Below are 18,143 nucleotides of genomic sequence, written 5' to 3'. Positions count from 1 at the left end.
GGCCTCAATTAGGCCGGGCATAATTAAATGATCCTAATGGCTCATTTATTATGAGTACCTGGATCATGCCCAGAGAGGGCATGATCCAGATCCCGCTGAGCGCTGCAGGTCGGGTGACTTGCACACGGTTTTGCACCAGGCACAAAACCCAATTTGGGTCACTCCCGTGTTGCAGCCGCCGTGCCTGGATTGGCACCGGGTGTAAAGTGGTTGAAAATCACACCCTATATTTCTGCTGTTTGTGGGATCTTGGACATGTGCAGATTAGCTGCCGCGTTTTCCACATTACAACAGTCATCGCACTTCTAGACACCTCATCAACTGTAAAGTACTTTGAGACATCCTAAGGTTATAAAACCTTCGTTATCCTTTTGTTCTTTCAGTATGATGGATTCATTTGACTTTTGAGTGAGTTAATTTAATGCAATTTTTAATGTTGTGACCACCCAGAGAAAACATAACATTTAGAAAGACACTGAAAATAGAGCAGTCGAGACTCAAAACAGGTAAAAGAGAATGACATAAATTTTTTGAAAACATTCAGCATTTTTTTCAGGGCGTCTCCTTGATGGATTAATAATTTTTAAAAATTATACTTTTCTTTTTCATTCATTCATAGGATGTAGGCATCAGTGGCAAAGCCAACATTCATGCCCATCCCTACTCTCCTGAGGAGGAGGTGTTGAGCCGCAATTCCTGTGAATGATAGTTTTTCATTGCAGTTTTGAACAGTTAAGAATCAGCCACATTACTGTGTGTCTGGAGTCACAGATGAGCCTGACGTTGTGGCGATGGCAGATTTTCTTCTCTGAAGGGCATTAATGAGCCAGTTGGGTTTTTACAGTAGTTTCATGGTCACCATTACTGAGACCAATTTTTCCATCTCATTTATTTAATTAGCTAAGCTTGAATCTCCCAGTTGCCATGGTGAAATCTGAATGAATCAAATCTGCTTGCTTATTAGTGAAGGCCTCTGGATTATTCGTCCAGCAACATAACCACAATGGAATTGTTCCTGCACTGCTAGATCCTTCCCTAGACCCATGCCATCTGTCAGCGTGTTGCCATCGGCAGCAGAGTGTTTCTATCTGGAGCAACACCAACTCACAGAAAAATAGTAAATAGGAGCAGTAGTAGGCCATTCGGCCCTTCAAGCCTGCTCTGCCATTCATTATGATGATGGTTGATCATCCAACTCAGTGACCTGTTCCCGCTTTCCCCCCATATCCTTTGGTCCCTTTAGGCCCAATTAGGTTTGTATGAGACCCTTCCTCATTTTTCTGAACTCCAGTGAATATAATCCGAACCGACTCAATCTCTCCTCAAATGTCAGTCCCGTTATCCCAGGAACCAGTCTGGTAAACCTTCGCTGCACTCCTTCTAGCGCAAGAGCATCCTTCCTCAATAAGGAGACCAAAACAATACTCGAGGTATACTCTCACCAAGGCCCTGCATCATTGCAGCAAGACATCCCTGCTCCTGTACTCAAATCCTTTCGCTATGAAAGTCAACATACCATTTGCCTTCCTTACCGCCTGCTGTACCTGCATATGTATTCTTTATAACTGTAAAGAATCATCACACGAAGAGATACATTCCCACATGTGATTCCAGTGTGCAAGAGGTAAGCATCACTGTTATAACATAGAACATAGAACATAGAACGTACACTGCAGAAGGAGGACATTTGGCCCATCGAATCTGCACCGACCCACTTAAGCCACCCCACTTCCACCCTACCCCTGTAACCCAATAACCCCTCCTAACCTTTTTGGCCACAATGGGCAATTTATCATGGCCAATCCACCTAACCTGCACGTCTTTAACCCCCATGAGGATCATTCATGTGAAAACGGGCGCAATTCTCCGGAATGATTTCTAAGTGTCGTAGCGAGCGGGAACTGCTGCGAGCTTCCCGGCGCTTGGCTTGGCAGCGCAATACAATGGTAATTGGTCCATTTATTGAAGCCACAGGGTCTTCACGCTGTAAATAAAGGCTCGCCAGCTGATTCGCTGGGTCTGCGCTCATCTGTCCTCCCATTAGCAAGTTCGAGCAGCACTGAAACACCTCTTGCACAGCCAAGCCCATTCACCTCACAGCCAAGGTGCCGAGACGACCAGCCCAAGATTTGGAGACACAAACCTGGGAGGCTTGATGCGGTCGAGGCCAGGAGGGATGTCCTGCTCCCCCAAAGGACCTGGAGGATGCGACACAGGGCAGTCAGTGCAGCGGCCGTCAGCTCGGGAAGCGTGACCAGGAGGAGTGGTTTCTAGTGCAGCAAGAAAGTCAAAGACCCAGCCTGGCGGCGGGGTGCCGGATATCAGGATTCTCATCACCTTCGAGGAACGGACCCTGGAGGTTACAAGGGTGGTCGAGAAGCTAGAGGTCACCAATATGGAGGATGGCGCATGCCGCAGAAGTAAGGATCCACTGGGCCCCATCCGGAGGACATGTCACAAGTGAATTGTTATTGCCATATAGACTGACCCATTCCTCCCACTGTTCATTCTCCTACAGGGCCTCCAGCTGATAGCGCCGGCCCATCCGGGTGCAGCCATGATATTCACAGGGAGATGTCAGCAACACTCCAGCAGATCCATAGCCGCTGGGATGAGTCCCAGTGCCTACGGGCGCAGGAGGTAGCTCAGGCAATGCGTGGCACTGAGACGAACATTTGCTGGGGTGGCAACCGCAGGAGAGAGCCTGGTGATGATGTCAATAGCATTTTTAAAAAGTCATTTGTGGAAGGTGGGCGTCGCTGGTTTGGACAGCATTCATTGCCCATCCCTACTTGACCTTCAGAAGGTGGTGGTGAGTTGCCCTCTTGAACCACTGTAGTCCTTGACGTTTAGATACACCCACTATGCTGGTAGGGAGAAAGTTCCAGGATTTTGTCAGGATGGTGAGTGACATTGGGGGGGAACTTCCAGGTGGTGGGGTTCCCAGGTATCTGCTGCTCTTGTCCTTCTACATAGTAGTGGTCGTGGGTTTGGAAGGTGCTGTCTAAGGAACCATGGCAACTTACTGCAGTGCATCTTGTAGATGGTACACATGGCTGTTCGTTGGTGGCGGAAGGTTTGAATGTTTGTGGAAGGGGGAGCAATCAATCGGGCTGCTTTGTCCTAGATGGTGTTGAGCTTCTTGAGTGTTGTTGGAGCTGCACTCATCCAGGCAAGTGGAGAGTAGTCCATTACACACCTGGGGCGGAATTCTCCGACCTCCCGCCGGGGGCTGGCACGAATCCCGCCCCCGCCATGCCCCGAAGTCACCGCCACCAGAGATTCGGCAGGGACGGGAATCGCGCCGCGCTGGTCGGCGGGGTACGGAATCGCGGCGTGCCAGTCGGCGGGCCCACCCCCGCTGATTCTCCGGCCCGTGATGGGCCGAAGTCCCACTGCTGGAATGCCTGTCCCGCCAGCGTGGATTAAACCACCTTTTGAACGATGGGACAAGGCGGCGCGGGCGGGCTCCGGGATCCTGGGGGTGGGGGGGGGGGGGGTGGGGGGGGGGGGGTGGGGGGGGGGGGCGCGCGGGCCAAACTGGCCCTGGGGGGTGCCCCCAAAGTGGCCTGGCTCATGATCGGGGCCCACTGATCCACGGGCAGGCCTGTGCCATGGGGGCATTCTTTTTCTTCCGCCTTCGCCATGGTCTTCACTATGGCGGAGGCGGAAGAGACCCCCTCCCCTGCGCATGCGCGGGGATGACATCAGTAGCCGCTGATGCTCCCGCGCATGCGCAGACTTGCGTCGCCCGGCCTTTCGGCCTTTCCCGTCAGCCAGTGCCGCGGAAAACGCTCCGGCGCGGGCCTAGCCCCTCAAGGTGAGGGTTTGGCCCCTAAAGGTGCGGAGATGGTACGGCCCGACGCCGGAGTGGTTCCCACCACTCCATCACGCCGGGATCCCCCGCCCCGCCGGGTAGGGGAGAATCCCGCCCCTGACTTCTGCCTTGCAGATGGTTGACAGATTTGAGGGGTCGGGAGTTGAATTACTCGCCGTCGGATTCCTAACCTTTGACCTGTTCCTAGTTGCCACTGGACTACTGGGGCTCGTCCAGTCCAGTTTCTGATCAATAGTAACCCCCAGGACGTTGATTGTAGGGGATTCAGTGATGGTAATGTCATTGAATGTCAAGGGACAGTGGTTAGATCATCTCTTGTAGGAGATGGTCATTGCGTGGCACTTGTGTGGCATGAATGTAACTTGTCACTTGTCAGCCCAAGCCTGGATATTGTCCAGGTCTTCCTGCATTTGGACATGGACTGCTTCTATCTGAGGAGTTGCGAACGGTGCTGAACATTGTGCAGTCATCCGAAAACATCCCCACTTCTGACCTTATGATGGAAGGATACTGGAGGTATCCAACGCATGGCACAGTTGGTGACGGCCCTGTCTGAGGGCCTCGGTAGACTGTCGGACTTGTTGAGGGATGTGACCCAGTCCCAGGCAGACCTTGATGAGGCACTGCGGGACATGACCCGGTCTCAGATGGGAATTGTCGAGTGTGTCCAGTCACGGAGGAGCATCACGCAGCCGTTGACACCATGGTGCAGACATTGGGGAGCTGCCAGGGCTTGCAGGATCAGGTGACGTAGAGGCTCAATCTAGCTGCCCCTGTATTCCGAGTGAACACAGGGTCCTATGGGCATGGACCGGGAGGAGGAAATGCTGGGTGCCAACCCAGGCCCATTCTATGGAGTGGTGACGGTGATCACCAGTTCCCCTGAGTTCCACCCCTCTGACGACGCCTCGTCTCGCAGTCAGTACCCAGTACAGTGCTGCACAGCAAGTGCACCGGGGCCCTCCGGCCCAGAGCCCCCAGAGGATTCCTGCCAGTGGCATCGAAGGCCACAGGATACGGAAAGCAGCTGGCTCCCTCCACTTCTGATGTGCATCCTGGGGAAACATCTAGACACAGCGGTAGAGCACTCCCCTGCCCTCGACAGTGACCCACTGATGGTGCTGACACAGTTCCAGCACCCTGCAATTCTGTAACATTGACACTGGGAGGGTGGGAAAGGGTGGAGGGGAGGGGGAGCGATGATGGACTGGCCACATCCTACATGAAGTAGGCCACAATGAAGGTCTCCCTCACCCTCCGGGCTGGCTGGTACCTCACCACTGTCGTCTGCCTCTAGCCCGTGGCTGGTCCTCCGGTTCCTTCCCGGGATCTTCCTCCAGCCGCTCCTGGTCCGCTACCTCCTCATCATCATCCTCGTCCTCCTCCTCTGAGGTGGCCACATGTTCCTCCACCTCCAGCACATCGCCCCACAGTAGACCACCATAAAGTGGGTGACCTTGCTGCGGGTGTACTGCAGGGCACCACCAGAGCGGTCGAAGTATTGGAACAGCATTTTCAGCCGACCGATGCACCGCTCAATAGCAGCCCGGGAGGCCACATGGGCCTCGTTGTATTGGGTCTCTGCATCGGTCACTGGCCTCCGTAGTGGGGTCATCAGCCAGGTCCTAAGTGGGTACCCCTTATTCTCCAAGAGCCAATGGCCATCCTGTGGTTGTTCTCGAAGAGGTTTGGGATATCTGACTGCCCCAGTACGTAACTGTCATGCACACTCCCTGATAACCATGCACACATGTGGAGGATTTGGAGGTGATGGTTACAAATGAGCTGGATGTTCAGAGAATGGAACCCCTTCCTGTTGATGCAGGGCACTCCCTGATGACCCGGTGCGCGCAAGGCGACATGCGTGCAATCTATTAGCCCCTGGACCTGGGGCATCCGGCGATGGCGGAGAATCCTGTTGCCTGGGCATCTTGTTGGGCTACTTCCATGTCGAAGTTTATACAGCTCCCCACCCGGGAAAACTGAGCATCCATGACCTGTCGGATGCACCTCTGGGCTGTAGCTTGTGATATCCCACACATGACCACGCTCGAGCCCTGGAATGATCCTGAAGTGAAGAGGTTCAGGGCTGCAGCGATGTTGGTGGCCACTGGGAGCGGGTGTCCTCCTTCATATGGTGCCAAGTCTGCGAGAACATTGCACAGGTTGATGGATCTCTGTGTCTATTCGGAACCCTGGATTTGCATTATCCCTTCTTAGTTCCCAAATAACAGAAACTCAGGCTGTTTGTTTTTTGGCAAAGTTAGGTTGAACTTTATTTTCAGCTTTTAGTGTATATTGGTAAACTTTTGGTTACAATACTAACTTAGGTCAGATTAATTGTCTTTAGCGAATACAGTAGTTGAGTTTAAAATACAACTCGTGGTAATTCTTCAAATTTTAATACACAATACAAAATTACGGATTGATTTTAAACAAAAGAAAAATGGCGATAGCAAAGGCAGCAGCAAGACATAGGTTTCAGAAAGTGATAGATTGATTCCGGAATGGATTTTTCCACCCTGACAAGTCATTTTTAAGAAGATCATTATCTTAATGTTTCGCCTTCTTTACAGCTGTGATTGGCTTCAACTAATTTATAATTCACTCAATTCGATCAAACTGTCTGTCTGTCAATTCAAGAGATAAATGTTTTGGTGTAATTTTCCATACCCTGGCGTGCCAATTATGCCTCCAACATTAATTAGATTAACACAGTTTTCGTAAAGCCAGTATGACCCTGACTGACTGTTACCATGGAAATGCAACTGTCCAGGCCTGGGAAGACGGCTGCATACAATGGAATCTTTTGTCACTGGCCTTGGTCTCTGGCCAGTCTCGAGCAACTTGCAAAATGTGAACATTTAGAGCCTTATCTGATTAGTTCCCAGCTAGTCAGCTTTCCTCACTCTCATGATTCATATGATTTAGTCAATAATTCTTAATGATTTCTCAATTAAACCTTTTAACTATCTCATCTATAGCTGATCAAAAAAGTTGATTTCTATCAGTACTGCACCATCTGCTTATTGAGGTGGAGCCTCCTGCAGCACATACTCTTCGTCATCAGCTGGAAAGACCAGCAACGCTTGTACACTTGGGTCATCGCGGGCCTCTCCTTTTGAGTCTCACCCTGGCATGATAGGCGGCCGGGTCCGCAGGATGTGGGGCAGGGCCCTGCACATGGGCTGCTGCCTCCCGCTTCTGTCGATGCTGCTGCCGTTTTCTTCTCCATTGTCTGCCCGCCCATCTGCCAGCAGCATCACTAGGGCAAGTTCTACCGGGGTCCAAAATATTGTCCATACCGTTCAATATCTGTAAGGAATTGGGAGAGTGTGTTAGACTGACACACAGCAGTGTCTTCCACCCCAGGACCCTCCAGTCCCGTCCCCCCCACCACTGGCCAAGCCCTCACCAAGCACACCCAGCCGCAGTGGGGGCCCCTGTTCACTGGATCCCACATCCTCTACCCGAGACACCCGTCATAACGTTACCTGGACCTGGTACGGGCCCCCTTCCCATTGCACTCACCCACCCTCTGGCCGCAGACATGTCAACGAATCTGTGGCCCATCCCCTGCGTGTTTGGATGTTCGCTGCTGCGTCTGTGCTGTTGTCTCCCGCAATGTTCAGGCACAGTGTCCATGCATCACAGTCTGATAGTGTTGCTAGGAAATAAGCCCCACACACTACATGGCACGCCTATCCACGGGAGTTCACTTGAGACGTGTAACGTGCTCACTTAACTATGACTGCCAATTCCCCATTATCAATAGCCGACAGTGCACAGCCAGAGGCCTCCGCAGTCAGTGGGAGTTATGGGCTGTCAGTGCGGCAGACAGGCAGGGACTAGCGTTTCCCCCGGAACGGGTACAAACCATCCAGGGGTTGGCATGGAGGACGTGTGCACGGTTGCCCCTCCCAGCAGAGGCCCCATCAGCTCCGCTATCCCCACACCCCTATGGTGCCCCACCCCTCTCCGAGCACTGGGTCATCAAGCCCAGTGGCTACGGACTCATTGCCTGTGAGCAAAGATGGCTACCCAGCTCCTCTGGTTCCTCAGCAGCCCATCTGCCAGGTTCATTTTTTAAAAAAGGAATATTAATTAACGCCCGCGGGACCACTTGCTGGGGAGGCAGTTAGATCACTGGAAGCCATTGGATATGGGGTGGCTCCCGTTACTTGTATGGAAATTGTATGGCGGTATCCAAAACTCACCTATGGGAGCGGGCCGGTTGTATCGCAAACAGTGTAACGCCTAACATGGTTCTCGTTTTTGGCCTCTCCCACTATTTATTGGCCTGGTCGCACTCGCTTGAGTGCAATGAGGCCAGTGGATCGTGCCCTTAGTCCTTTTTTGGGTGAATCGTGTCCATCAAGTTTAGTTTTGGGATAAATATTGGCCAGAACATCAAGGAGAACCTCCCTGCTCCTCTTCAGAATGTTACCATGAGATATTTAACATCCACTTGACCGGGCCGTGGTTTAACATCCCATCTGAAAGATGGCACCTCCAACATTGTGGCTTTCCCTCAGTACTGCACTTGAGTGTTAACCTAGATTTTTGGCTCAAATTCTCGGAGCAGAACTTGAACCAACAATTTTCCGATTCAGAGACAAGAGTGCTACACCTCACACTCAGCTAACACTGGCTGGCCATAGCTTTAGGCAGAAGCCTCTCCACTTATTGCACGTCCATCCCCCCATAAGGGTACACTACGATGTTATTTTCCATTTCGTAAGAGGTCACCATGACAGAGTGTCTGTGTTGACATCCCCATGATATCAGTTTAGAAACAGCATCAATTCATAACTTTCTCTTGCCTTTTCACCACTTTGAAATGTCCATCCTTTTGTTCTTTTTAATATCTTTCCACTACCACACTGAGATGATCATCACATATCAATCAACAGCTTCGCCTCTTCCGAACTATTCAAAACAACCTGCTTATTGCTCATCCACAAGATCAGTACAAATTAGGGTCCACCTGGGATCAATTACGTTCAAATGATTGCATATTTCTCTCCTGGGAGCAAAGAATAGACCTGGTATCATTTGTTTGGTTCAGGAAGAGCCTTGCCCCGCCCTCTCAGAGAAATACATTCATCACCAGCAATAGATGGGCCATCCTTTCCATGACAGCAGGGGGACACAGTGGTTAGTCCTGCTGCCTCACAGCACCAGAGACTCGGGTTCAATTCCGACCTTGGGTGAGTGTGTGGAGTTTGCATGTTCTCCCCGTATCTGTGTGGTTTCCTCCGGGTGCTCCAGTTTCTTCCCACAATCCAAATATGTGCAAGTTAGGTAGATTGCCCATGCTAAAATTGGCCCTTAGTGTCCAAAGATGTGCAGGTTAAGTGGGGTTATGGGGATAGGGCGGGGGAGTAGGCCTATGCAGGGTGCTCTTTCAGAGGGTTGGTGAAAATTCGACAGGCAAAAGGCCTCCCCTTTGGCTATGTCTTTATTTTGCGGTCAAATCATGGTGGGTGACTTTAATGGTTCCTTGCTTGCATGATACACTTGCTCTTGTTCTTCAAGTGATCCTATTGTTATGATTTAGGTTTTCTGAATGATGCAAGGGCAGGAGTAGCTTACACTCTGCCACACTTGTGACAGGGGAGCAGACTATTATAAATATCAAAGTCCATCTGATCAAAACCTGTTCACTCACCTGATGAAGGAGCTACGCTCCACAAACTAGTGATTCCAAAGAAACCTGTTGGACTTTAACCTGGTGTTGTAAGACTTCTTACTGTGCCCACCCCAGTCCAACACCGGCATCTCCACATCATGTTCTACAACAATAATTGGTCGGGTCCTTTTAGCGAAACTCATGTAAAGTTCAACTGGCACAATCACTCACATTCAAATGGGAGGTTATAATAAATGTTCATGTATTTCTATTATCATAATCTCTTTAGATTATGAAACTTTTTCTAGATTCCTTTCCATGAACTTCGGGTTTATTATGTTATAATAAATAGGCTCACTGGCTTAATTCTCTGGTCCACCAGCCACGCTGGCAGCGAGATTCTCCGTTCCCGTGGCAAGGGTCAGAAAATCCCACCAAATGGGTGCGATTCTCTGAGCCACGCGCCAGGCCGGAGACTCGCTGCAACCGCGCCATGATGCCCCGACGCCGAGGTGTGGAGAATCGCCGCCATTTGCGCCGGCGCGTTTGAAGAGGCAGCAGCCGCGGGCCGCTGGAATCGGCAGAATCCCGCCGGTGTCGTTCACCCCTGGTCGCTACCGGCGGGAACTCTGCTCGAAGGGTTGGATGGCAGCCTGTGGGATGTGGAAAAGCGCTCCTTCACTGGGGGAAGCCTCTGATGGGGTCTGGCCCGCGAACGGGGCCCACCGATCGGCGGGCCGGCCTCTCCCCCCACGGGCCTACTTTGTTGCGTGGCCGGCTCCTGAACCCTGACGCCATGTTGAGTCGGGGCCGGCGTGCTGAAAAAGTCCCCCACACATGCGCAGATTTGCGCGGCCCAACCGCGCATGCGCGGGTTGCCGCAGCACCCATTTGGCACCGGGAAGGGAGGCTGGAGCGGCGTGAACCACTCCAGCACCATGCTGGCCCCCTGCGGGGGCCAGAATCGGTCGTCCCTGTGCCCGTTTCGCACCATCGTGAAACGCGACGGTGTTCACGACGGCACGAACACTTGGGGCGTCATTCTCCGACCCCCCAGAGGGTCGGAGAATGGCCGTTGGCCGCCGTGAATCCCGCCCCCGCCGGTTGCCGAAGTCTCCGAAGGGAGAAAAGTCGGCGGGGCGTTAATGGCGCCGCTGCCGCGGAGAATGTCACGGGTCTGCGCAAGGCAGCCGATTTTCGGCCTGCCGATATTCTCCCTTCCGGATGGGCCGAAGTCCCGTCGACGTGATGACCGTTCACGTCGACGTGAATCAAACCTCCTTTTCATCGGCGTGACCCGGTGCTCCAGGCTCACGCCGACCAGCGTGGAGGTGAGTGACGGCCTGGGGGGTTGGCTCTGGGCAGGCAATGGCGTGGCCGCAGTCTGATTGCGTGAGGAGAGGTGTGTCTCGGCTTGTGTGTGTGTGTGTGTGCGGCGGGGGGGGGGGGGTGGTTAGAGTAGGCTGGGCTCTGGGGGAGTGCCGGGAAGGGGTCTGTGCCGGGGTGGAGGTTAGGAGAGGGGGTCCGTGCCGGGGTGGAGGTTGGGGGTTGGGGGGGGGTCAGTGCTGGGGTGGAGGTTGGGGGGGGGTCCGTGCTGGGGTGGAGGTTGGGGGGGGGTCCGTGCCGGGGTGGAAGTTGGGGGGGGGTCCGTGCTGGGGTGGAGGTTGGGGGGGGGATCCGTGCCATGTCGGGGTGGAGGTCGGGGGTTGGGGGGGTCCGTGCTGGGGTGGAGGTTGGGGGGGGCTCCGTGCTGGGGTGGAGGTTGTGGGGGGGTCCGTGCCGTGCCGGGGTGGAGGTTGGGGGGGGTCCGTGCCGTGCCGGGGTGGAGGTTGGGGGTTGGGGGGGGTCCGTGCTGGGGTGGAGGTTGGGGGGGGTCTGTGCCGTGCCGGGGTGGAGGTTGGGGGTTGGGGGGGGGTCCGTGCCGGGGTGGAGGTTGGGGGGGGGTCCGTGCTGGGGTGGAGGTTGGGGGTTGGGGGGGGGTCCGTGCTGGGGTGGAGGTTGGGGGGGGGGTCCGTGCCGTGCCGGGGTGGAGGTTGGGGATTGGGGGGGTCCATGCTGGGGTGGAGGTTGTGGGGGGTCCGTGCTGGGCTGGAGGTTGGGGGGAGTCCGTGCTGGGGTGGAGGTTGGGGGGGGGGTCCGTGCTGGGGTGGAGGTTGGGGGGGGGTCCGTGCTGGGGTGGAGGTTGGGGGGGGGGGTCCGTGCTGGGGTGGAGGTTGGGGGGGGGTCCGTGCTGGGGTGGAGGTTGGGGGGGGGGATCCGTGCCATGCCGGGGTGGAGGTCGGGGGTTGGGGGGGGGGGTCCGTGCTGGGGTGGAGGTTGGGGGGGGGGTCCGTGCTGGGGTGGAGGTTGTGGGGGGGTCCGTGCCGTGCCGGGGTGGAGGTTGGGGGGGGTCCGTGCCGTGCCGGGGTGGAGGCTGGGGGTTGGGGGGGGGGGTCCGTGCCGGGGTGGAGGTTGGGGGGGGGGTCCGTGCTGGGGTGGAGGTTGGGGGTTGGGGGGGGGGGTGCGTGCTGGGGTGGAGGTTGGGGGGGGGGTCCGTGCCGTGCCGGGGTGGAGGTTGGGGATTGGGGAGGGTCCATGCTGGGGTGGAGGTTGTGGGGGGTCCGTGCTGGGGTGGAGGTTGGGGGGAGTCCGTGCTGGGGTGGAGGTTGGGGGGGGTCCGTGCTGGGGTGGAGGTTGGGGGGGGGTCCGTGCTGGGGTGGAGATTGGGGGGGGGTCTGTGCCGTGCCGGGGTGGAGGTTGGGGGTTGGGGGGGTTCGTGCCGAGGAGGGGGATGGGAGGGCAAGTGAGTTGGTCCACCTGGCCAGGTGCCAGCCTCCAACAGTTGGACCCATGCGGTCCATGCCACCTGGCTGGGGGGAGGAGGGGATATGGGCAATGATGACATGTCGTCGTTCCCCTCCCCCCCACCAGGCCGTCATGTTTTCAGATCATCCAGCGATGTTGGCCGCCATGGTGGCAGCCGCTCATGTCTATGTTGCCCTGGATGAGGAGGAGGAGGAGGAGAAGGAGGAGGAGCGTGCCAGAGAGGCGGCGCAGGCTGCCGCAGAGGGGCAGGCGGCAGCCGCCCAGGCTGGAGGGACACCTGACCGACAGGACGAGGAGGGGGAGGAGGACATCGCGGCCCCACGGCAACGGAGGCACCCGAGGGCACCCCGTGTGTACCGGCCCCGGCAGTCATACCAGGACCTCACAGACCGGGAATGCAGGAGGAGACTCCGGATGAGCCGGGAAACCGTGGCACACATCTGCCACCTGCTGGCACACCTGTCACCGCGTGGCACTGGCGGGGGGCACCCTCTCCCCGTGTCCGTCAAGGTTACGGTGGCCCTGAACCTTTATGCAACGGGGTCATTCCAGGCACCGAGTGGGGACCTGTCTGGCATATCGCAGACATCGGTGCACCGGTGCATTCGGGCAGTGACAGATGCCCTATATGCCATGGCGCACCGCTACATCCGCTTCCCCGTGGACCGGGCCAGCCAAGATGCCCGGGCCGTGGGCCTCTCTGCCGTGGCCGGGTTCCCCATGGTCCAGGGCGCGATCGATGGGATGCACGTCGCCGTGCGGCCACCTGCAGATAACAGGGCCGTGTTCACTAATAGGAGGGGGACCTATTCGATGAACGTACAGGTGGTCTGCTACCACCGCATGATGATCCTGCACGTCTGCACCCGTTACCCAGGCAGTGTACACGACTCATTCGTGTTGTCGCGGTCATCCATCCCCGGCATGTACGAGGGACGCCATCTTCGGCTGAGGGGCTGGTTGCTGGGCGACAGGGGCTACCCATTGCGATCGTGGCTGATGACGCCTATACGGAGGCCACGCAATGAGGCGGAGAACCGCTACAATGATGCCCATGAAGCGACAAAGGGAGTGATCGAGAGGTGCTTTGGCGTGCTGAAGATGCGTTTCAGGTGCCTGAAACCTCTCTGGGGGCGCCCTCCAGTATCGGTCAGATAGGGTCGGCCGCATCATTGTGGTGTGCTGCGTCCTGCACAACATAGCCCAGCAGAGGGGCGATGTGCCGCAGGCAGAGGAGGGCGGAGTGGAGGAGCAGCAGGAAGAGGCCCAGTCCTCCCCAGAGGGGGATGGGGGCAATGGTCAGGGCAGACGGGGTAGACACAGGCGGGTGGCTGTCCACCGTTACCGGCTGGCCCAGCGGGCACGGGACAGACTGATAGACGCCCGCTTCACTGACTAGATGGGCGTGGGAATCGGGTAGTATGGCCACAGACCGCACACCATGGCAACAGCCGACCACCCACAGCCCCCACCCGTCCACCCACCCAGCACCCTCACCCCCCTCCCCAACCCCACCCACCCCACCCGCATGCACACCACCCCCCCCCCCCCGCATTGCCGATCCACCTGCGGCACAACGGGCCGGACTCACACAATTGCGGGTGGACGCGTGTCTATCGCAGGCCATGGAGGATGATGACAACCCGCCCTGCGATGAGCTCCTGGCTCTACATCGTTGGACTATGTCTGACCCATGGCCACAGTACCACCATCCACCCGGACCATCCCTGCATGCGGCTGTGACACTGCAGCGCACGGTCCCGTCCTCTGCCCGGGGGATGTTGATGGCGGCCCAGGGGGAAGGGGGCAGACTTACCTGGGGCTGAGGTAAGACCACCCCTCACACACACACTTGCGCTCAACGTACATGACACCCCCGCACACTTTGGACATAGCACAAAGGCAGCTTCGGTAGGTGTAACATTGACTTTAATAACCAAAGGAGTTCATGCACGTGCCCTAGCCCCTAAAACTCATCTGTGCCCTGCACCCGTGCCAACTTACTCAGTGTCTAATTGTTTGGCCTTACGGGCCCTTTGACTACGTCTACGTGGTTCCCCAGACGGTACAGCAGAACTGGAGGTGGACTCCTGTGATTCCTGCCCTCTGACACTGGATCCCTTTGGCGGCCATTTCCTGGGGCGTCCTGGCCTAGATGGGCCAGGCTGCGGCCCGGGCGACTGGGATGGCGAGCTGCCAGCCTGTCCTGCCCGTTGACCACCCGATGCACCTGGGACGGAAGGGGGGGAGTCCGAGGTGTCGCGGTGTACCGGGACCTCCCCTACAGAGGGAGCCAGGACGGACCACACCACCTCCTCCTCCCTCGGGGTGCCCGATGGCCCCCAGGCCTCTACATGGGTGGGGGATGCGAACGGACTGGCCATCCGACGCCCCCCCGACATCTGGCGCTGCCAGTCCTGGAGGCCCGTGCTGGTATCGACAGGGGTCTGCAGGTTTGCAGCCATGGAGCCCAGGGGGTTGGCAAACCCTGTCTGTGACAGTGCGACGCCGGCTCGCGCATGACCACTGGCGCCGATGCCCTCAGCGATGGCCTGCAGAGACTGGGCCATGGCCTGCTGAGACTGGGCCATGGCCTGCAGTGACTGGGCTATGGCATTGAGCGCCTCTGCCATCTGGCGCTGGCACTGGCTCATGGCCTCCTGTGAGAGGGCAGCCATTTCCTGGGCCACAGACGCCGCCTGCACGGAAGGCCCCAGGCCTCGCAAACCGTTCCCCATGTCTGACACCGTCGCACCCATTGCCTCCACCGCGGACGCCACCCGTGCGGTGTCAGCCTGGGTGGCACGCATGATCGGCACCACTCCCAGCTCCTGGACGCGGGAGGACTCCTCCACCTGCGACCGCAGCCGCCGCAAGCCGCCCGTCACCCTCTTCGCTCGTCTCCGGGTCGGTGGTTGCATCGGATCTATGTGTGGGTGTGGTCACTGCAGGAACCCGGGATCCATCTGGGCGGCAGATGTTCGCTTGGGCTGGGCTGCCCTCCGACCGCCCGGTCCCTCTGCTGCTCCTACCTCCACCTGCTGTACCGGGACGGCTGTGTTGTGCGCACCAGTGAGTGTACCAGACGCCTCATCACTAAAGTGCCCAACCGTGGTGAGTGTTTCTGCGATGGTGGAGGGTGTTGGTGACAGCAGTGGCGTTGTGTCGTGCTCTTCGTCCCACTCTGAGTCCATGGCACTTTGGGGTGGGGGTTCGTCTCCACCCATCCACTCTGAGTCACTGTCCGGTATTTCGTCTTCCTGGGTAGCGCTGTCCCGGGTAGGGGTGTCCTGGGTAGTGGTGTCCTGGGTAGTGGTGTCCTGGGTAGTGGTGTCCTGGGTAGTGGTGTCCTGGGTAGTGGTGTCCTGGCTCGGATGTGACGGGGGCCTGTGGCTGCCCCCCTCGTCGCTGGATGGTCGCTCCCGCACGTGACGGGGGTGTCGTCTCCCTGTTGCTCCAGGTCTCTCCGTCTCCCGTGGTGTGCGAGGGGCATCCTGCGGGCGTCGCATGCTGGAGGGTCCGGGTCTCTCCGTCTCCCGTGGTCTCCGAGGGGCATCCTGCGGGCGCCGCATGCTGCAGGGTGCGGGACTCTCCGTCTCCTGTGGTCTCCGAGGGGCATCCTGCGGGCGTCGCATGCTGGAGGGTGCAGGTCTCTCCGTCTCCCGTGGTCTCCGAGGGGCATCCTGCGGGCGTCGCATGCTGGAGGGTGCGGGTCTCTCCGTCTCCTGTGGTCTCCGAGGGGCATCCTGCGGGCGTCTCATGCTGGAGGGTGCGGGTCTCTCCGTCTCCTGTGGTCTCCGAGGGGCATCCTGCGGGCGGTCTGCATCTGCGGGGTTGGGTGCCTGGACGTTTGGTCCTGCGATACACAATGAAGCATGCATGGTTAGACATCAGGCAGTGATCAGGTGATACGGGGGAGGGGGATATAGGGGAGGGGGGATATGGGGACGGGCTGTCAGTGGCTCACTCGCTAGTACGCCCCCGACCTCTGCATCAGCAACCTCCTGGTCCTCAGGTCCGCCAGCCAGTTCCAGCGCCCTTTCCTCGTGTACGGTCAGTGGCCTCTCATCAGCGGGCCCTCCTCCAGTCCTCACATGCTCCCTATTGTTGCGTGCGCGCTTCTCCTGTGGGGGGGGGCGGGCAGGGGTAAAAGGCAACAGTGTTGGGCAGGTATATGAATGCACGCCATCGGTTGCACGTGCATTGCAGAGGTTAAGGTTAGGGCTGGATTCACTTGGGGATATGGGGGATATGGGGGAGGGGGGATATGGGGGAGGGGGGATATGGGGGAGGGGGGATATGGGGGATATGGGGAGGGGGGAATATGGGGGATATGGGGGAAATGGGGGAGGGGGGAAATGGGGGAGGGGGGTATGGGGGAGGGGGGATATGGGGGATATGGTGAAGGGGGGATATGGGGGAGGGGGGATATGGGGGATATGGGGGAGGGAGGATATGGGGGAGGGGGGATATGGAGGAGGGGGGATATGGAGAGGGGGGGATATGGGGGAGGCTCACCCTGCCTGCTCTGACGAGGTCGTTCACCTTCTTGTGGCACTGGGTGCCTGTCCGTGGTGTCAGGGCCACAGCGGTGACGGCCTCTGCCACTTCCCTCCACAGACGCCGGCTGTGGCGTGGGGCAACTCTGCGGCCGTGCCCGGGATACAGGGCGTCCCTCCTCTGCTCCACCGCGTCCAGGTTAGCCTCCACATTGCGTGACTCGAACCTCGGGGCTGAGCGACGGCCAGCCATCCAGTCGGGTGTTGCGGTCGGGTGTTGCGGTCGGGTGGGGGGGAGCAGCGCGGCCTTATGAGCCGTCACGCCGTGCAACACGTATGACGCTGCACGGCGTGAACCACTGCGCAAGCGCGGATCCCGTTACGTCGCTGCTAGCCCATTTCGGGCCGGAGACTATCGACCCATTTTTCCAACGTGACGCAAGTCGGATTTGCGCCGTTTTTTGCGCCGATCGGCGGACTTTCCGCCGATAACGGAGTATTTCGCCCTTTGTCTCCATTTTGGAGAATCGCCCCCAATGTGTTTCCAATTTCACTGGGAATACATAGGAAATCTTCCGGTCAGCTTAATTTCAGTAACACATAGTAACCAGAAGAATTCTTCCTATTCATCTTCACAGGCTTTCTCATAAACCTAAATGCGGTACCAAAGCAATTATCTGAAACATTTGTGAACATAATTGTGTACAGTAATGGAGAAAGAGAAATTAAAACAGGACTCTCTCTGATTATCATCTTCAAATTGCTCAGCTCTGGTAAACCAGATCAGCCTACTTAACTTCAAGAGTTGCAAAGATCCAGCAACATTAATGTACTGCGGTATGAACTTACAATATCGTAAAGTACATTTGAGCAAAAGAGGATAGACTGTGATATCTGGAGGCGGTGCTGCATCAGTGATATGAGCTTGATTGGTTTGTAAGCCCTCTGGCGAAATCAGATAATCAAGGAAGTGCTGCTTATTCTGTCTGACTGACATTCAAAGACATAAATTGAAGCTCAACAACACTAATGCAAGCCATTCAGCGCTCAACTCTTCTCATGTTCAGCTGATGTTCAGCCACAGACAGTTACATTGTGCAGGCAACACAATAAACCTTGTAACCCCTGCAATTTTATCATCATTTTTGAAAGACGTTTGGTCCTAAACTAGGACTGCAGGGTATATAGTAGGATCAAGGCAATCCTCTCTGAATAATGAAACAGTTAGGTTTCTACTTTCCTCCCAGAGCACAACTTGATGGCGAGCACTTTTAACCCGAGCAATAGTGTTGATAAACTATCATGTTGAGATGCAGTCTCATTGCTTGCGTCATTACCTATTGTAATGATAATAATCTTTATTAGTGTC

Source organism: Scyliorhinus torazame, chromosome 3 (assembly GCF_047496885.1).
Source record: "Scyliorhinus torazame isolate Kashiwa2021f chromosome 3, sScyTor2.1, whole genome shotgun sequence".
Taxonomy (NCBI): Eukaryota; Metazoa; Chordata; class Chondrichthyes; order Carcharhiniformes; family Scyliorhinidae; genus Scyliorhinus; species Scyliorhinus torazame.
Note: the sequence above shows the minus strand (reverse complement) of the source record.